This window comes from Passer domesticus, chromosome 3 (assembly GCF_036417665.1).
Source record: "Passer domesticus isolate bPasDom1 chromosome 3, bPasDom1.hap1, whole genome shotgun sequence".
Taxonomy (NCBI): Eukaryota; Metazoa; Chordata; class Aves; order Passeriformes; family Passeridae; genus Passer; species Passer domesticus.
This window is the reverse complement of record NC_087476.1, coordinates 17,158,843-17,180,916: the sequence shown is the minus strand read 5'-3', so window position 1 is coordinate 17,180,916 and position 22,074 is coordinate 17,158,843. Positions and strand designations below refer to the sequence as shown.

Below are 22,074 nucleotides of genomic sequence, written 5' to 3'. Positions count from 1 at the left end.
ACTGTATTCTGCCCTTTCTTCACCCATGCTAATTGCTTGCAGACCTGCAAAGCAATGGAACAAAAAAAAAAAAAAAAAAAAAAAAAAGGACAAGGCAATGGAATGGGAAAAAAAGAAGAAAGAAAAAAGAAAAAGAGAGGGGAGAAGGCAAAACAAGCCCGAGAAGTTATGAGTCCCTGATGGAAATGACTTGACTTGTCAACATTAGTTGTACACTATATTGTCAATTGTTGTCAATTTATAGATACATAAATGTTGTTTGCATTGTTTTTACCGATATTTGCTTACTTCCTAGTTTCAAAACATGAGCTAATGTTTCAAAATCTTTTTCATTCATATTTCAAACATAGAGAAATAGTTCTGCTTTCTTGCTCAATTTACTAACAGAGAGCAGTGTCTCTTCTATGCAGAGCTAAGCTTTGTATTTTGCTATGCCCAGGCACCAGTGCAGATCAGCAGGACCATACAGCTCATGATTTACTGTAGGATTTTTCCAATAAACAGCTAGATTTTTGCTCCAGCCAGTTATATGAACTGGGCAGACCAGGAATGTACTCTGGCACCATCTAGCAAAAACACAATGCAACTCAGTCTTCTTCATGAAATAACTAAACCACTAGTTCATGAAATAACTAAACTACAAGAGAATTCAAAATATTAGCACTACGTCTCTTTCTTGACACAGGTGAAAAAGTGCTTTAAGGATGATTTGTAAATATACACCCCTTTGTCAAACAGTTATTTGTGCTGTCATAGCAGAATCTTATTTCTTATATTTCAAGGAAAATGGAATAGAATATATAATCTATAGTGATGATTGATGCCTCTGCAGAAGTGGATTAAAAAGCAAAGTAATTTCTTAAGTGTAGGCTTCTGCTTTAACCTTACTTGAAATCACCAACTGAGGCAAAAAACCTCGTGTATCCTGAGAACAAGGATGTTTTTAACTGTGACTTATTTACTGGCCGTAGAGAAACATCCTGGTTTTCAGTGTCTCCATATGTGCAATAAAAAAAAATAAATTACAGGATTGCAGAGAAAATAAATTATTGCACACTTACTGGCTGTTCTTAAAGCATGACCAAAGCTGAAGCAACTATTTTCCTTCCTATCAATACTATAATAAGGCAGTTTTCAGACAGAAGCTTAAACTTTCAAAGAGAAATGAAGAACCAATGCCTGGAGACAAGAAAAGAAAAGAAAACATGCTATTGTATTAATGAGAGCAGCTCTGCTCTTTTTTATTTTACCTTGGGTAAGAAGGTGAGCTCCTCAGATTGTATAAATTACATTACTTCCAGCTTCCTTCAAATGGTGCCCTTTCACACTGACTGAAATACTGACCTGTGTTCTCTAGCAGCTCTGAACTTGTAAATCCCTTTGCTTGAAGAAGTGTTATGGAAACCTTGCCTTCAAAACATTTATTTTTTGAAAAACCGAGGCACTTAAAGTTTTTTTCATTAAATGACAAATAATTGCTAACTTTTCTAAGTAGCATTTAGAAACACAGAATCACAGAATAAACTGAGCTGGAAGGGATCCACAAGGATCAAGCCCAGCACAGCACCATCCCCAAGAGTCACACCATGTGCCTGAGATCACTGTCCAAACGCTTCTTGAGCTCTCTCAGGCTTGGTGCTGTGACCACTTCCCTGTTCTAGTGCCCAAACACCCTCTGGGTGAAGAACTTTTTTCTAATATCCAACCTAAAACTCCCCTGACACAACTTCAGGCCATAATACAATTAGCCTGACTTTATAAATCCTGTGGTCTGAGTTCATGTTTTCATTTTCTTCTCATCAAATGACTTGTTATATAACTACTTTCTTTTCTGTCATCTCACCTATGCAATCATGCTTGCAATTTCTGATAAGGTGTTTGGGATGGTTTATAAAATTTCCTTAGTAATCTGGTAATTTTTGCAGTCATTTTTAAGTGTCTGTAAAATTGGGTGGATCAAGGAAAAATTATAAACAAGTGGTTTGAATAAAAAAAATGTTAAAACTGTTATTTCATACATAATTCAGTAAATAAATGGCCCTGGTTTTCATAAGCACAATGTTTATTTTTTAAGTGGACTTTTTCTTGCTTTTCTCCTTTTACCTGAAAGAAGGAATTTCTTTAAATCTCTGCTTAAGACTCATACTATCCTCTCTTTTCCCAACAATTCTTGTTTCTTTTCATCATATCTTCTCTAAAAAAGCTAACTTTTGGAATATCTACTCTGAAACCTGAATGCAATTAAATTCTCTCCAATACTTTACTAATTAATTAATATACCATTATATAATATCTGTGAAATACTGGCAGAAGAGATCACATTTCTGATTTTCCCACCTCTCCAAAGACACACAGGCAGTTTCCATGTCTGAGGGATTTTCTTTTTCTGGCTTCTCTTAATCCCTCTAGTATTCAGGCTAAATGTTCCCATCTGCAGGGTGTAACCTCAAAATACAGAGCCCTCAGTTGTTTTCTGGGCCAACACATAACTCGATAGAGACATGTACAACACACCAGGTTGTCAGTGAAGAATCCACATCTATACTTTGCCTCCCATGGCAAGCACAGGCACAGAAGTCCCTGGTGGCCTCAGCAGGGCTCCTTTCCTCACCAGCACCAGGTTCCTCCCATGGGTGGAATGTCCCCACAGTCAATGTGGAATATCCCTGCCTCCCCAGGGACTCTGAGCCCAAGCACACCTAATGAAATTCTCATTCCAAGTCACATTGGGGAGCCGTGTGGACACCACAGAACACGACCACACTAATAAACCACAGCAGGAGGGGACCACTATAACCCACAGGACAGGTCTGTGCTCCTGCCACCATTGCAAAGACTGATGGGAGGACTTGATCTAGAGCCTCATGGAGATCCACAGTGTCAGTCAAGTATAGGCACGCTGTTTTACTCAAGTTTATTTTTAAGAGTTTAAATGTTTGGAAACATTTTTACATCTGATTGCATGTGTTATTTAGCCACCTGCATTGGCTGTTCCATACATAAAGACAAATTTCTGTTGGCTTCTTGACATGAGTTTAAAATATGTTTGTGAACACAGCAATGTGGGAAACTATTTGAAAGTGGGCCTTCTTCCATTCTGCTGGAGCAATCCCTATGACTTCAGGGTAAACCAAATGGAAAACATTTTATTTAGGATCTGGCAAGTGTCCACACCAATTTTTCACAAAATCATGATATGCTTATGACGAGAAGGTTGACATATATGAAACCTCTGTGCAGCAAAATGTCATACTAGCAATAAAGCAATTGGACTATGGTTTAGCCTATTTTTTTTTTTTTTTTTTTTTTTTTTTTTTTTTTTTTTTTTTTTTTTTTTTTTTTTTTTTTTTGTTCTGTGCCAAATTCCCCCATAGGATGAACTGCAGAGAAATTGTCTCTGGAAAAACAGACTGATTATTCCTGGTTTCATTAACAAGCTGTCAGCATCTTCCTCTAAAAGACCCACACACACAAATAATGGTGTTCTTATATGTAGATTTTTCTCTATCACCTTAAAACTATCCTATCTCACTGCAGCTGTGTCCTTTCCAAGCTGTCAGATTCGCATATTAACTGATATTTCATCAATTTGGCCTGAGCTGCATTTGTAACTGAGTCCCAAGGGGTAAAGCTAATGCATTAAACAGAACATTAGCCTCCTGGAAGTCATATTTCCTTCAGAGGCAAAGAAGCCTTCCTCAGCTGAGCTGTACAAACCAGAAGCACCAAGATGGCGTGGAGAAACTCATATTGTTCCTCGTGAATTTTTCATGAGGGTTTCTGCCCATGCATCTCTAACATCCATCACTGAGTTTTACTTATCCTCATCCTCATAGTAAAGATGGGAAAGGTAAAAATTACCTGGGCTCCACATTTTTGGAAATATTTGATACAGAATTGAGAATAATAGGGAGTATTTGGAGCTGGAAATAGGAATCAGGTTGGATGGATGTTTGCTTGCTAGTCCATAGCCCAATGTCTACAGAATCATGCAGTGCCAGGGGTAGTTAGTTTGTAGCTGTACAGATGGTCATGGATGATAAAATTTGCCTCAGGCAGGAGAGCTGTTCTTGCTTATTCCACTGAAATGCAGCCTTAGATATTTGTAGCTAAATTGCTCTGATTTTTTATTGTAAACTCCTCAAGTTAAAAGGGTAAAGCTCAATTTATGAACAAGATATCAGAAGGCAAAGTTTAAAATGCAAGCATCCCTTAACCTAGCTTAAATACAAATTTCAGAAACAATTTCATTTGAAATACATTTAACTTGCAAGCTTACCAATCACATCATTTCCCATACAGTTCAAATCAAGACTCGGCAGAACTTTCTCATTAATGCATCAAATAATGCAGATGTCCTTTTCTTGCCCCCTTTGAAGTGACATATGCTTCAATTTATTTTTAATCTTCTTAGTGATGTTGTAAGTAAAGCTTCCCTGTGTGACATATGAAGTTACTATTTTTTTCATTGCTATGAATCTGGAGAACGCAGGCAGTAGTGGCTAAATGCAGATTAAATCAGGCTGTTTAACCTAAACACCAAGGAATGAAAGCCAGCATTTAATTGTGAGGACATACACAAAGGCAAATGCAATGAATTTGCCCCTTGCACTAAGAGAGAGAATACACTGAACACTTAAAACCCCACATCTGCACTTCTCTTTTACAAGGCACATTTCCACTGCCAGATGAAGTTTTTTGGCTGTAGCTGTGTGGAACAACAGTGTCATCCAGTGGTAATTTGGCTAACCACACGCTGCTCTTCCCTCCAGGCTGTCCAAAGTCGGCATCCCAAGCTTGCTGCATTGCTTGGGATAACAGCCTGGAAATGAGCCGGCACGGGCAGCCCTCTGCCTACACCTTTGGGGAATATTTCTTGTGACAGAACTGCTCTCTGCACCCTCAGTGCTGGGTAAGGATTGGGTTTCATGAGGAGCCTGCCTTTTGGGGACAGTACAGAACAAGCAGCTGCTGTGACCGTGTATGTTTTTAGAATCTAACTCTGAGATCCCTTTAAGAAGACCAGACAGCCAAAGGAGGGCCAGATAAGGAGACATTTGGATACTGTCCCTTGGCTTCTGGCATTCACCGGCCAGGAGCTCCCCAAACCAGAGGCAGCACCTCTGTGCCCTGAGCCTGACATGTAATTTGTCCAGTTGCTCAGTAAATGTTTGATCCTTCCATGTGTAAGGTTATGTGTACTTTGCAGGGAAAACAATATCTGTTGACTACTTTGATTCCACCAACAGTCTTTTTTATTCTTTCACTGGCAGAGCAAATGAATAATCTATTCTGATATATTTTTTCCAGGCCACCATAGAGATCTTCCTTCATCCCCCTTTCCAGCTGCCAGACTTGTATTTGATCACAACAGCCACTCCACATCTTTGAGCTTCTTTGACCTTCTCTGTGCTTCTACAAGCTCTAAAATTTCATTTTTGAGACAGAGAGACATGTCTGAATATTCAAGAGTAAAGATGGCATTTTTGGCAAAGCTGAAACTTTCATTCTCAATAAAAGAAAGTCAAAATCACCAATATATTTTTCTTTCATTTAAATAACATAAAGATCTTCACTGGTATTAAAATAAATTGATTTGGCTTTATTGTTTTCATGCATTTTCCTCTGACCTAAGGATTAAATATTAATATCATCCTCTATATAACATATCTAGAGTATTTAATATTTTATACTGTGATTTCCCATGGTCTAAATGAAATCCTATAATATTACTGAACTGAAACTTTCTGACATTCTCAAAATAAAATGCAATAAGTGCTCTGATGTTTCCAAACTGAGGGAAATAATTAAAAATAAAAGATTCAGTCTGTCATAAAATTTAAAATTTCTATTTTAGGTTGGCATGAGATGTTTAAAAGAAAATATCATGGGAAAACAGTTCTATCTTCTCAAGTTTAGCTGCAAGAGTTCTCCAGATGGGAAATGATGCAGCTTCTCATGGGGATATAATGCTTTCCGTATATTTTGTTAAAGAAGTGCACATGATCACTTTGGAAAAGATATATTAAACTTAAGATTTATGCTTTGTTTGCAAGAAAAAGATGATGCTAGGGAAAAATAAAACCTATAGTATATCTTAGAAGAGGCTATCTTTACGACTAAGGAGTCTTTTTTTCTTTTTTGTCAGATTCTAGTTTTTTTCAAAGTTTAATTTTCCTTCTCTTGAACAATATATTTAAAAGCAATTGAACAGTCTCGGAGTCCAAGACCCCTCTGCCTCCTTTTGTCCATACAGACACATTATTTTACTGCAGGAGCGCACTGGAGATAAGGAATTTTATAAAAGAACATAAGTGATTTAGGCACAATTAGATATGTGCTCTTAAACCTGCTAGGTGCATTTAAAAGTCTCCCTAGACAGGTTATGACCATTTATATCCTCATTTATATGGCCTGCCAGGGCTACTTCTTTAAATTAGTTTGAAGCAGGCCAGATAAACCCAGAAGGAAGTCAGTTGTCTTTTCTTTTGGCATATAGATAGCCATTGCTCTGCTTTCAAGGCTAACAACAAACAAGATGAGCATAGAGATAAAGAGGACAAAGACTAAGCCATCTTCTTCCTGAAGAGTTCACCATGCAATCAGCAAAATGTCAAGATGAATTGGATGAAATAGTAAACTCCAATAGGAACAATACATCTTTTGAAAAGAAAGGCTGCCAGATAGCCTGAAAATGTTCCTTGGCTAGAACACCTATTCCCCAGCAAAGCTCATGAAATCATCACACTAAGCAATCACAGATAAAATGACGGTGTAATTATGAAGGTTTAAGCAATAATACTTGAACTTGGCAAAAAAGCAAGATAAAAGCTCTCTGTTCATTAGGGGTTATTAGGCTTCAGTTTGTGCTGAAAATCTGTGATATTTTAAGGAGCCTGGGAGCATAACTCAGCTTCAAGAGTAGTTTCTGAAAGAGCCCCAATTAAAGAAGAGGAAAGTAAGCATGATAGCACCCCTGCCAGTGTGAATGGAACAGGGTGCTGGGGAGGTATTATAATGTTCCTCAAAAGGTAGTATTGCTGAGAGTTTTGGGCAACATGTGTTGAGAATCTGGAGGAAGAAGGCAGGTTTTATATGAAAGTGACCTTCAGAAATCATAAGCAGAATATGATCACTGACCTCTGCCCACAGCAGGAAGAGAAAGCTGTATGTTCCTGGGGGGAGAATGGGGTCACATCTACAGATGCAGATGCAGATGCAGCCCATATGTATTTTTTTTCTGATTTTAATGAAACTATGTAACACTGATGCCTTTTTTTCATTTAACAGACTGGTGTTTTTTGTGGGTTTTTTTTGTTTTTCTTGTTGTTACTGGTCTTGATTTTTTGTTTCTTTATGTTTTTGGCAGGGCTTGCATAGGTGTGTATAGCTGCAGCTGTCACATGGCAGACTACATATATACACATATGTCCAGGTTTCATCTAAAATAAGCTTTTTATCTTCCAAGGAGAAAGAAGTAGAAGAAGGACAGTAAAGTCTTTAGCTATCTGAACATCTGAACAGTAGTGCACAGAAAATTCCTACTGTGGGATGGGGAGATAAAAAATAAGTTCATTCACAGCAAGTGAGAGGCTGAAACAGACAAAGACCAACTTCAGCTGCAAAATACTGAAAAAATATTGGCAGTATATATACATAACAGAGGCACATAGAGGGCTAAACCAAACATCTGAGGCATTGAAATGAGTTTAACCTCCTGCTCCCAATGCAAAGCTCCTGTAACCACGACGTTGACTGGAAACCAGTCCTTCACAACCAAACCACGGCTTGCCCAGGCTGCAGACTGTTGGGTGGAGATCCCCTAATTCTGCTGGGCTTACAAAACCTGAGGAGACACCTTCACTGACTCTGAGGGGTAACAGATGTATCCCTTCCTCACCTCTCCACACTGCTCCAGTTTAATAAGACCATGCTTTGGAGAACAGCAGAGGCGGCTGAGTGATAGCACTTCATTCCCATCCTGCAGCAAGTGAAATACTCCAGACCCCCACAATTGCAGCTGTAATTCCATTGAGGTTTTCTGGTGACATTAGCCAACTCCTCAAGTCTTTCTCTTGATGGAATTAGAGGCCTTCTATGGTCTGTGGGATAGACATCATGTCATTAGCATCAGCACTGGTTCTGCCTGAGAAGCTGAAGCACTGAAAAGCAGCTTCTGAAAGTAAGAGCCATTTGAAATATTGCTTTAATGGGAAGACAAAGAGCTCATATAGTTCAATGTAGCTTTCAAGATAACAATAGCTAAAAGATATAACAATATACAGAGAAACTCAATTTGCTGTTTGCATTATATGTTTTAGCATGGTACCTCCTTGTTTTTCACCTTGCTTGCACCAATATAAACTAAAATAGCATAATTGAGGGTAGTGGGATCACATTGCATAAACCCACCTGATGTGAAGTCATGATCAAGCTTTAAGTACAAATATATTACTAATTCTAGGACTGCAACCACACAATGATGCAAATCCTCATTACCTAAGGGGCACTTTTGTGCCTGGAGCTCTGTTTGCACAGGGCTTCACCTTCTATAGAAGGCTGCCTAACTGGTTTCTGCACTTTGTCATCTAAGTGGCCTAAAAATATGCTGACAATAAAAGCTTTTTTTGACAGCTGTGTAGAGGCCTCTAGTGGGGAGATAAACAGAGAGTGGAGGTCATTCATCCTGGTCCCTCCCCCACCCATCCTAACTCTCCACCCAAGTTAGCAGAGCCAAAAATGTGTCCACCGCAGAAGCTTTCTCTTATTTTTGAAAGTTTATCTCCCCCAGAACTGGATTACCACTGGCTAATCCCTTTAACCACAGGCACACAATGCAGGAAATGGATAACTTGCTTAGAAACCTGCTGAGAGTGTGCACGTTTGAGACATGTCCACAGCCTTTGGCTGCTCAGCATCGTGGCTCAGAGCAGACACTGCCCGCTGCTCTTCGCTGGCTCCTGCCCTGCTGAAGAGCCTGGCACACCCTTCCTCTTCTCATCACCTAGGGGGTTTTACTGAGCTGCTCTGCACTACCCTCCACATTAAGCTGGAGCTCTGCTATTCCACCTCCTGCTTCCTCGGAATGTGTTTTATATTTTAGCTGGGGAGCTGTAGTAAAGATTCTAAATGAGTGGTTTCTGCTCATTACACAAGCTTGCTGCCCTATTAAACAGATAGATGTTGTGCTTCTCATCCTGCTAGAGTGTTCTGCAGCAGTTCGTGTACCAAGTCCCACTTGGTACACTGCTTTTTATTTACATTTCAAAACACCTGTCTAGAGATGTGCATGCAGCACAAAAATTAAAATTACAGCCTAGTGCTGGAAATATGCTAAATATTTCTGCCTGGTTGACACTGCACTAGAAAGTGGGAGAGGGAAGACAGAAAAAAAAGCATTATTATTTCGTTCAGAGAGTACATGAAGAATCAAAGCTTTTTTTGATCAGTGTTGTGAAGCTCAAAGGTTATGGTACAGGAGTGATAACACATCTTGGTTGATGAGTCAGCACTGAGCCAGGAGGCAGTGACATTGTTTTTTACTCTCTGAGCATTGCTGGTATTTATTCCACATTTAGACAGTATCTAGGGTATTGATTAAGTATAGATAGCAACACTGGTTATAGTCTAATCATGTAACTGGAAGGCAGCTTCTAAACATATAATTACTTATAAAAAAAATTAGCCCATGCTCTGCACTGAATTATCATACAAAAAAGAATATTATTAATATTCTGCACTAACACACTGGGGAAGATAATGACAGTACAGATATTCCAAGTGCCACATTAAAGACTAATCCAATCCTACACTATGATTGAGGGTATGAAGTTAGAGCAGTCAAACACAGTCTTACCCACCTGATAACCTTCAGTGGTCATACACTCTTGGTGGAAGGGACATTTTACTCTTTCAGCATAAGCAAACCTCAAATTTACAGATACTTACAAAATGGTCATTGCATTTGCCTGCAGACTCCTTGCAGTATCAGTTTCTAATCAGAGTATGTATTTTCACTATGTATAATGTCTAGAAATTCATTCTGAGTTACCTATGGTTAGAAAGTTTATAGCTGGTTCAAAGAGAAACAATCATAAAATGAAATAAGGCCCTGTCTAAATAAAACATGGATAATGAAGAGCAAAAGCATCATTTCTTTTTGTCATTTTAATATGACCGGCACTGGCATAACCAAATAAGAAGAGTTGTTAGCTTCATAGATTCCTACTGCATTGAGAACAGAAGTGACAATATGCCAGGATGCTGCATGTGCATCACTTCTGTCTCCTAGGCATAGCAGGGAAGCAATTTATCACTATAGTGCACCCAACATGTTCCCATATATCAGACGGTCCCTTCATCATATGTTTGCGCCTCCATTTCAACAGCAGGTACAAAATGTCATGCTTGTATTTACTACTTCTGGGTTCTGCTGATGCAGCTCCTCAAAAGCATTTGTACTACAAAAGCCCATTGTTCACCAGAGAAGACATGAAAAAATCTCACAGACTGTGCCAAGGTAGGTGTCTACATTGGATTGGCTGCTGTTGGCAGAAATAGGTAAACTGTTTTGGAAGTGGTTCAGATGCTCAGGTGAAATCTAGACTACAACCAGCACATGAATTTCACCTGCTGTCAGGAGATTTCCAAAGAGACAGCTGGCAAGTGAGGGAGTCTATCAGCCTGTGGAGGCTCAGATGTAATGCTGCCTTTTTTCATGCTTCAGCCACAGGAGCCTGGGGATGGGCTTCATCTTTGGAAGGGCAACTACCTGTAACACTGAACTTGTTTCAGTCCTGTCAAACTGAAAAGCGTTTTCCATACACCAAAGATATGTTGTTTTATTTATGATTTAGTGACAATTTACAGCAATGAAAGTGCAAAATCAGCAGTAATCTCACTGGAGCAGGAAACATATCTTCATTTGTTAAGATAGTTAAGACTTCAAATATTGTTAATTTCTTTAAATAATTCTTAAATGAGAAAAATGAATCTACACAAGACATTTGCTTCCACTCTTTGGAATGGGGCTGGCTCTCAATGCTGCAGTGACTAAGTGCTCAGATATCTCTGGTGACAGAAACTGTGTAGATTTTTCAACTAATCATGTACAGAGAAACTTTGCAGCTTTTAGTTCTAGTTTCCTTCCATTTTCTATAAAATTCAAAGGTCCTTTCATTAATTGAAAGACCTGATGGTAATGTAAGATTTATAAACCTGGATTTTAAATTAGGTAATTTATATTACTTGGGATAATCCAAAGCACATTCTTAGTTTGACCAACAGATGCTTTGTATCCCAAAATGCTGAATTCAGATATTTTTCATGTACCTCTTGGGAAAGCAGAAACTGCTACCCCCGAATAGGTCTGAGCTACATCTGTGTGCTGAGCTGCTGTTAAATTCTTAGCACAGTCCTGAGAACGTTAAATGGAGTAATAGAAAATTATTTTCTTTCCAGGAGGAGAGCAGATGACTCAAGAAGCTGTAGAGACCCCTCCTCTGGCTGTTACCAGACACCGTTTGCCACTCCAAGAAACAGTATTCGATATTTTCAAACTTTAGCTTTGAGGCTTTGCAAAGGTTCCTAAACTGTAACTGTTTGAACTGTACAAGCTATAGATAGATCTTTCAACCACTGCAATGCCCAGATGAAGTCTCTGCCTCACTTTCTCCAGCAATTCTGTCCATTGTGTCCAAGCTAGGCTGGATCAGCTCAGAAATCACAAATCTTCTTGTGCAGAGTTTGTCCCAAAGAAAAGTTTGTCCTGCTTATCAAAACACAAAAAATTTTCCTAGTTTGAATAAAAATCTTAGTCTTGTATTACCCTCTAAGGGCAATTAAAATGTTGCTAATTTTTTATGCATTGAACCAAAACATTGTGGCATCTCATGCTTACCTTCAATAGACAAGAAGAAAGGAAGCAAAACCTTCGTTGCAAGCATTTAGTACAAGGAATTCATAATTTTAAATTCATGAATTGCAAATAAACAGGCCTGTAATAGGTGATGAACCTGAACATAAGATCCAAGCAGTTTTTATATCCATTATATATTCACCCTAACAAATCAAAATTATTTAAAATTACTTCAGTGGCAAAAAAAGAACTTGTTTACTGTAGAGGGGAAAATACTACTGCTTAAAGAACAGTATTTGTCTCACAGTAATAGGTGAAATTTATCCATTTCACTCACTTTGGCCATCAGGGTTTTTTTTTTTTTTTTGTAATGGAGCAATGGAAAATGTACAGTTGGGAAAATACCCTTTTTTTAAAAAATTTGAATCTACACTGAACATCTGATATAATGCAGATGAGAATGCATTGAGAGAGCATGCTTGTGAGGCACTGGATGAAGTCAGCCTGGCCAAGAATTTATTAAACTGAGAAAAGTAAAAGGTTATACAAATGAGTGCAATAGCAGAAAGGTGACAAGGTGCACTTTTTCTATCCAGAATTCACATTCAGCAGAGAGTACCAGTGTCTGTGTGATTAGTTGTGTACTGACAGATCTAATGTGTGTTTTGATGAATCTGTAACAAAACAACATGTTACTCCAGCAATTTGTTTCTCAAAATATGTAAACTTCCTTGGGGCTAAAGTGTGGTACAATTTCCAGAGCCATGCAAGGGAACAATAGGATTCAGACACTCCATAAAAAAATTATACTGTGAGTGACTCAGCTTGCCTTGTAGCCTGCTGCTGGGGCATTGGAACATTATCCAGCCTTTTGCATGGGTTTCACAGAAAACCCACAGCTTGGCCTTGAAAGAATAAATCTTCATTCTTATATGATGCCTGAATTGTCAGCATTAACATACCAATGGTTACTCTTGGAAGTTTCATGGTGTTGCTGACCAATACAATGGCCAAGCATATGTAAAGTGGAAATTCTGAATATTGCAGCAGAATATTTATAATTTAAGTTTTTCAAGGCAAAATTCAGCATTACTATTGGTTTCAGAGTGGTGGCACAGTCTGTCTTGGGGCTGTGGGAATGAAATGAAAAACGGGAAAGGAAGGTTTAAGGGGGAAAAATTTTCAATGAAGGGAGCTTAAGAAAGAGGGTATTGGCAGAAAAAACTGTGGCAGAAAGTAAAAGCAGCAGAAGGCTGCAGGTGAAGATGCTTTCCTTTCCTGATGCTTCAGAGGTGGGAACAGAGGCAGCAACTCCACGTGGGTGGGAGCAGTGCATGCCAAGCAGTGGCTGTCCCGTGCCCTCTGCGGAGGCTGGAGCTGGGGAGTGGACGAGGTGGGATATTCTGGCTCAGGGCAGCTGCTCTGACCCCGCCTTGAGCAGTTTGCAGGTGCCCTGCCTCGCGTTCCGGCTCTCTCGGACAGCCGGAGCTCCGCGGGCCCGGCAGCGCCCTCGCCGCTCCTGGGGCAGCGCTGGCAGCGGCGCCCGGCGATGGAGCACGGCGCCAGCGGCCCTTGGGAGCTTTTCAGCCACAAAGCTCACATCCTGCGCTCCCCACGCCTGCTCTGCACGCCGGCCTGCCAGGCTGGGCAGCGTGGCAGGGCACAGGCTGCGGCCCCGACGGAGCCTTAAACCCCGGTGCCCGGCAGAGCCCATTTCCCACTGCACCACTGCGGCCAGCACAGCCGCGCAGCCTGCCTGCACAGGCACACACACACACAGGGGCAAAACAGACACACAGACACACACACACACAGGGGCAAAACAGACACACACACACAGACATAGACACACACACACAGACACACACACAGACATAGACACACACACAGACAGACACACACACACATAGACACACAGTCACATACAGACAGACACAGACACAGACATACACACACACAGAGACATAGACACACACTCGCAAACACACACACACAGACAAACACACACACACAGACACACACAGACACACAGACACACAGACATAGACACACACACAGACACACACTCACATACAGACAAACACACAGACACACACAGACACACACACAGACACACACACACACACACAGATACATACACAGACACACATGCATGCACAGACACACACACACACTCTCATTCATAGACACACACACAGACACGCACTCACACAGACACAGATTCACACACACACACACGAGTGCCCCTCTGAGAAGGTTACAGTAACCAGCAGTTATAATTTTACTTAATCCTTTATGACGTTTTTAATTAAAAAGGCTTTAGTGCTTTTCTAGCGTGACATTTGATTGCACTCTAGATAATGTACCCTAGCCGATTCTGGCAGCAGTAAAGCACTCAGAAAATATATGAAATATTTTTATAAGGAATTCTGTCAGATCTGTCTTCAATGGGAAACACAATGATTTCAAACCATGCGTATTCTTTTCAACAAAACAACAATATATGCCAGAGCAAAATAACTGAAGAAAATCACCCTGTCCAAATTACTGTCCATTGTAAACTGTTTTCATTCTTGCTGCTTAGATTTGCATTTTTTTCATATAAGAATTAATTGAAATTTGTTGCACCATTTTGAAGTACTGACTGAAATTAAACCTACTACAAGCTGTTTCTAGCTGGTCTGAAAAAAACCTGGTCTGATTCTCTTGTCATCTGTACCATTTTAATTTACTTGACTTAATCCTTATTTTCATCTAAAGCAGAATCATAGATCCTCATTCCTCAGAAACTCAGAATTATGCTGTATTTTTACTTTTATCACTATTATATATAACCCTTTGATTTATTCGCATGTATTCCTTTATCCATTTTGGTCAGCAATAATCACACTTTGCTTAAACATGGTACCTTGTTAATCTCTGACATTGAACTGTAATGCTATGCTCTTTCCTGGATTTATGCAAATCTGAAAGCAGAAATGCTGCTACTAAGGACTTCACATACTTTGATGACAGGGATGCATTTACAAGATCAAAGACCAAAATTCTAGTCCCACTGTAGTCATCTGAAGGTAGCCATTGACAAAAAGAGCTCCCAGATTTTTTTTCTCAAAATAATCGATCTCTTAGATAATTATTTGGCTTGCTATTTTGGTGGGGTTTTTTTCCAATTAAATAATTTTTTTTGACATTTCAAATTGTTTCTACCCAAATTGAAGGAAAAAATATTTTTTATTAATTCTGAGGGGGAAAAAAAACCCCTGTATAGAGCAAAGTTTCCTTTTCAAATATTTCTTTTTTCAAAAATCATCCAGAAAATAAAAATTCAGTGGAATAATTCTGAAGAAAGCTTCAGTCATGGGAGACAATTAGTCATTTCATGACAAATTTGTCTATGGGTCCATCACAGCAGTATATAAATGCTTTCCAAAGGGAGTTCTCTTCATAGCATCCTTATGACATTAATAGTCATTCCCCTTCTTTGCTATGGATGATAAAAAATGCACATCAAAACCTCCTCCTCATTTGTTAAATCCTGATTTTAAATGCCAAGCCCTACATTTTTCAAATGGTGTAGTTAAAATGTTCTGTATTTATGGCAGAGCGTTTCCTTTACCCCCAGTACAATTTCCACTGGCTTGGACTCTCCCTGAAAGCTCAGCACTGCTGCTGGGAGGAGCGCGCACACACACACACACACACACGAGTTATCACCTGTGTAAAAAAAGTGACCTGTGCCACTTGCTCAGGGACAGGGAGTGACCTGACCTTGCAAGGGCACTGGTGCTCGACTGGATCTGCCCCAGCCTTGGCCCATCTGTCTGTGCAAAGGGAAGGATGGAGGGGACTGGCAGGGGACAAGGAGCATGTGTTGCAGGAAGGAGGTGGCTCCTCAGGGGACAGCTCTGGGGACTGTGTGTTATCTAGGCAGATTGCTCTGAATTTGATATATACTTGAAAAAATCAGTCCCACACTGAATCTGCTATTAGCCTGTTTCCTTAGAGGGGCTGGTGAGGAGATTGTTATGTCTCCACCGAGGATGGCAAAGGGTTTCACAGTCAGAGGACACACTAATCAGTGACCCATCCGACCTTCCTGCGGCTGCAAGACCTTCACTACTTTCCATTTCTATGGTGACATGAAGAGCCTTTTTAACTAGGCATTGCTAAAACCCCCATCTTCAGCCATTTCCTGAATCCCATCCACCTCCTGTAGTATGAAGAGGAGATTGAGAAGAAAACATTTTGTCAGACTGAATCTGGTGAATCCTCTCTCATTCACCAGCCCATGAGCCTCAGACAGGGTGGTCTGCAGTTTAGTTGCATATAGAGAGGGGTCCCTGTTGTGCACATTCAAGTGCATAGCTCCTTGCTTTTGGGTCATCCCAAAACTTTTTGATCCTTAGGCTAATATCACAGAGCTCTTCTTCTCAGTTAGCTGGGAGAGGTGATGGAAGTAGCCCTGTGCCACAGTGCCTGGTTCCCAGGGCTGGATGTGGGTGATGAGGCAGCAGGGAGGGCTCTGCTCAGCTCTGCCAGACCATGGTCACCAACAGGAGAGTCAGGTTTCTTTAACAACCCTGCTGTCACTGCAGTGCAGAGGCTTATGACTTGCTCAGATGCTGGTAGGCTTTGGGTTGGGATTTTTGTGAGTGCTGCCCCCATGTTTCTGATACATAGTCAGGAGTGGCTCATAACCCGCATTTCTGCTGCAGTGCAAACCATGGAGATGAGCATCCTTCAACAAAATGGTGGCTGAAACTTTCCAAAATGGGTGAAGCTGCTTGTCTTTTCCTACGTGCCATACTGGGAAGTCAGTGCACTGGTTTTGCAAAGTTTCTCCTGAATGTTTGGATAACGCTTTTCCAAAAAGCATTAACTCTGGGACAAATACGATGCAATATTTCAACTCAGAAAAACTGGCAAAATTATGAGAAACTAAAAAGGGTGTCTTGAAAGAACACATTTCCAACAACATTCACCATGAATACCACTATTTATGTGGTTTAGAAAAGGCATGGATTTACACAGTACCTGTAATTTTTGAGGCACTACAACTAATTTTTCAGCAGTAAATCTTTCCCTTGCTTTGAAATCAAAACTTAATAAAACCTTACCTATGGACCTTTCATGTTGTGTCTACAATGAAAAAGAACTGGCTGGACATCCAGGCTCAGAGTGGTGGTGCATCAAGTTACTTCCAGTTGGTAGCCAGTCACTAGTGATGTTCCTCAGAGCTCAGTTTTGGGGATAGTCCTGTTTAAAATCTTTGTCAATGACCTGACAAGGGGATCAAGGACACAGTCAGTTAGCAGATGACACCAAGTTGTGCAGGAGTGCTGGAAAGTTGATCTGCTGGAGAGCTGGAAAGCTGCACAGTGGTGATGGGCCAAGGCCAATGATAAGAAATTCAACAGGGCCAAGTGCTGGGTCCTGCCCTTGGATCACAACAACTGCAGGCTTGGGGCAGGAAAGCTGGCTGGTGGAAAAGGATCTGGGGAGGCTGAGAACAAGCTGAACACAGGCCAGCATGTGCTCAGATGACCAAGAAGGCCAATGGCATCCTAGATTGTATCAGAAACAGTGTGGCCAGCAGGACCAGGGCAATGTACTCAGCACTGATGCGACTGCACCTCGAGTCCTGTGAGTGAGTCCAGAGAAGGACAACAGAGCTGGTGAAGGGCCTGGAGAGTAAGTCATATGAGGCACAGCTGAGGAAGCAGGCGGTGTTTAGCCTGGACTAAAAGGAGGTTCAGGGATAACCTTATTGCTCTCTACAACTACCTGAAAGGAGGTTGTAGCCAGGCAAGGGTTGGCCTTTTCTAACAGTTAACAAGTGATAGACAAGAGGAAATGGCTTCAAGTTGTGCCAGGAAAGCTTTAGATCAGATATTAGGAAAAAGTTCTTCACAGAAAGGGGTTTTTCCAGCATTGGAGCATGCCATGAAAGTGGTTGTGTCACCACCCCTGGAGGTATTTAAATGTTTAATTAGATGTGACACTTGGGGACATGGTCTAGTGGTGGACTTGTATGTTTTAGAATAAAGGTTGGACTTAGAATTTTTTCCAACCTAACTGATGCTATGATATTTAACACCAGTAATTCATATTACTCCTACCATTATCTGTGGCCTGAGAGATATCAGGAGAAAGATGGGGATGAATTACAATTTTAGAACAAATTTTCTATGGGGTGCAGTCCCCTTTTTCTTAATAGCCCAATTTGGCTCAAAGAATTCTTCAAGGCATGCTTTAAAAGCAGCAGCTTCTCAACTACATATGTCAGGTGGCAGCCAATAATGAAATTTTATAACTAGTTGAAAAGTAAGATCTACAATGGAAAAAACTGACACACCCTTAATTATTGCATCCTGAATGAACCCAGTACAATAAAGGAAATTGATAAAACTCGGGAGACACAAAAGTCACGTCTGTAACAGCAAGACAGACCAATGCTGTGTGTGATATGCAGCAGAGTTCTGGAGATTTTGATTTTTTTAATCAGAATGCCTGGCTTGTAGCCTCAGCAGCATGCCTTCTGCATGGCTGCATGGAAAACCAGTCCAGGATGTCCTTGAACAAAAAAATAACATTGTTAAATATCCCAGTTATCTTATGCTAGTTGTAACAATCAAAGCCCCTGAACCCCAGGTCCCTGAAACATAAAATCTTGCACTCTTTGGTGCACTCTTTACAGCATGGTCTGTTTTTCTGTGAGGGGAAGAAGCTGCAGTTCAGACACAGAGCAAATGGGGCATAGGGGAAATAGGACAACAACATTATTTAGGTACTTGAGTTCTGCTGTTTTTTGGAGTGTTAAGTTTCCTTATTATCAATGAGGATCTGGGTTTGGGTCATTTGCACACAGCCACACAAGGAAGAAGTGACAGAAGAACAAACCTTGCTTCAGCAGCACCGTTGTAAAGATACAGTATTGTGTTTAAATTCTGTGCAACTGTGGGTCTTTTTAATCACTTTATTTAATATTCTACATTTGCCTTTGTCTTAGAGGAATGGTATAAAATACTTGTAATAGCCACGTCTTTATGCCATTTGGCAGTTTATACAGTTTAGCCAGTGCTGATTATATAAAGCAATCAAGAAGTAGGGAAAAAAACCCAAAACAAACAAACAACAAAAACAAAAAAAAGCCATCCCACAAAAAGAAGGAGAAAAAAAAAAAAAAAAAAAAAAAACCAACAAAAAAAAAAACCTGTGTTGATTATAAAAAGAAATAAAGAATTAGGGAAAAAATACAAAAAACAAAACCAAAACAACCAAAAAACCAACACCTACCAAAAGCATCAAAATGGGCTTTAAAATTTCTTGGGGTTTCTCCATCTAAACACAACCCCATGCACGTTGAGCCAGCCCTGCTCTCCTCCCGGCTCTTGGTGGTTTCTGTGTTTGCATCCCGGTGCAGCCCGGATCCCGAGCTGCCACGTTTGGAGCTGTCGCTCCCTCTGGTGGCTCTGTGCTCTCCACACACCAGAAAATGGCTGCTTCACAAACACTGCAGAGGAGACAACACTAATCTGATGTGATGCAGATTCCCCTGCGTGCACAAGCGTGCTTGGTACACTGGATTAAAGAAGGAGATAAGGAAAAGGGACTTAAAGAGAAGGAGCTGGCACCCCAGCTGGTTTAGGCCCACAAATGGAGTGAGATGGGTGGGTTGCGGCCCACCAGCTCCTCTGCAGTGTTTCCCTGCTTGATGGAATTTATGGCACGGTGCGTTTGGAAATCAGGCTGCTCACATAGCTCGTGCCAGATCTGCTCCCTGTGTGGGGAAATCTGGGCAAGCATCAGGAAAGTTCCCTCCATGAGCCTTCCAGCAGATTGTTTTGTCAGATGTTGGCCACCCTGCAGATACAGCCTCAGGCTCTGTAGATCTCTGAGGGGGCCTGCCAAAAGCCGGTCACCTGCTGTGTGTCACTGGGCTCTGCCCTCCCTCCTCACCTCCTCACAGACTTTGCTGAGCAGAATCCATTTCTCTGCATCTCTCCTTGGGCCCCCAGGGTCCTGCAAGGAGAGGATTTCATTGTCCCGAGCCTTCCTCAGGCAAAATTCACTCTAAAATACCTTTTCCCAGCGGTCCAAACAGAGGATCCTAATGCCAAGAGACAGTGCTCCTTTCTGTGCAAGTCTCTGCACAGATCACCATGGACATCAATAGGTCAGGCATGCAGGCAGAGAGCCAGCAATGGACAAAGCATGCAATCAGAGATCTCTGCTTCTGTCAGTGATGGACAGACAGCCCTTACAAAGGACAAGGTTTGACAAAATAAATGAGTTATTTGTCTGAAGAAAATGCTGTTCCTTCCATGCCCTTTTATGCTACAGAACAGATTATGATGAGGGGAAGTCCTTTGAAATTCATTTAAGTATTTCCCATATGGATCTGTTGCTTCATGTATTTGATTCTCCTTATTGAACTGTTTGAAAATATCTTGAGGCTCTAAACACTTTCCACTGTCTGAAACAGAGTGAGATCCTTTCTCATCACTAACCAAGACTCAGGACCTGCTAGCCCAAGTCTCAGCATGTGCACAGCTCCTGTTAAAGATCGGGGCTTAGTGCCCAGGGCTGTCCGCATCTGAATATTAGATTCCAAATCCACCATGTGGATCCTGTTAACTCCACGCTGAGAAAGAACACCAGAGCTCAGAGTGATAATCTGTAATGAGCCTAACCCAAAATCCCCAGCCAAAGCAGCTGTGACCTCTGAAGGAGCTCAGACCCAGACCCAGACTTCTGTGACTTACCCCAGCTCCACAGGCTGTGCATGCAACATTAGCACAATTCCAGTCCCAGGGGACAAAAGCAAACCACAGACTTGCTGATGCCCCAGCTGTGCTTGATTTACTGAAACTGGATTACAGGCTTTCCCTATCACAACCGGCCGTACCACTGGCATGGCTGGAAGCAAAGGACATGATTGTTTTCTCCTGCAGAGTGCTAGTATGTTCCTGCTTATTTTCGATACTGTAAACAAAAGCGAAGCAAAGTTTGATGTGTACGCAAAAGCTGTTTCTCTGCAGAGTGGGAATGAGAACAAAGATGTTGATTACAGAAATCTTTCAACTCCTCCTTCCCACTGGTGATCTCCTCACCCCTTCTTATGTCAATACCTCCAATTCTGCAGCTATTTTCTGCTCCTTAACCTGGCAATGGGAAATGCTAAAATCACTCACCTCTTCAATTTTTCCTGCAGGATATGAATCAACACTATCTACAATATATTCATGTCTTTTTCAGTAAGTACAGCTGTGAGGAAAAGAACAAAATGAAAACAAACCCTCAAAGAGAGAGGTGAAACAATGGTGAGAACAAACCTCCTGCAAAGCTTTCGAGCCTGCTGTGTTTTTATTGATACACATCCCTCTGTGTGCAGGATATCTTACTGCTCCAGCATTTATAGTCTTGGGTGAAGGCAAGGAGAGATATGAGAGAAGTTTAGCTTCAGAAGCTTCCTGATCAGTTTCTTGAGCTACAATTTTGGTTTTGATTTTTTCCAGAATACATCTCCCATGCTTATTGCTGATTTTCTCTAAAAACTAATCAACACATCTTTTTTTTTTTTTGTCGTTGTCTTCCAAAGATGATGTCAGAAATCTGAATAGGTATCTACATTTTACATGCAAAATGTAGATTTTGATCAAGGAACTCATTACAGAAATTATGCACAGCTTAAAGGTCTCCAAAACTATCAAAGTGGAAAGACTGAGAAGAAGGCCTTTATTAGATCCACCTCGTCATCAGATGCACCACTTATATCTGCCCAGGAACATGACCTTACTTTGTTGTTACTCTTCCAGTGAAAAGCCTGTCCAGGGCTTACCCACCTGTCTTGAAGGAACAGGGACAGAAATGCTTTTCCTGTTTACAACAGATTGACACAATACACTCCAAGAAGACATAAACCACAGGTCAGGTCCTTACTCTGCCTTCAAAATTTCAATACATAGTCTCTTTTCCCTGGTAAGAGTCAGGCTGAAATTGCTTTGGGAATAAGAGAGATTTTCCTCTTGTAGCCTGTGGGGAAAAGATTAGGAAATCACAAGCCTCGTCTTTCCTATGTGAAAGAAGTCATGCTTTTCTAGGGGATCACAGTGCTTTCTAAAGAAGATATGCAGTGGTTTGAGAAGAGTGCTGCATGGCATTGAGGGCTAGAGAGCCAAAACTATCTATGCAGATCATTGCACCCACTGGATCAG

The 22,074-nt window shown here is 40.9% G+C and overlaps 1 long non-coding RNA gene across 1 annotated transcript; it reads right to left on the bottom strand.

Annotated features, from left to right (window-relative positions):
• Positions 1–3,151: 3,151 nt before the first annotated feature.
• On the bottom strand, positions 3,152–19,740 carry LOC135296086 (uncharacterized). The gene is made up of 4 exons (XR_010358136.1): positions 19,154–19,740; positions 16,975–17,137; positions 7,901–8,102; positions 3,152–5,424 (listed from the first exon to the last, which is right to left on the bottom strand). It is a non-coding gene; the product is annotated as an uncharacterized LOC135296086 (long non-coding RNA).
• Between the last annotated feature and the right edge of the window lie 2,334 nt (positions 19,741–22,074).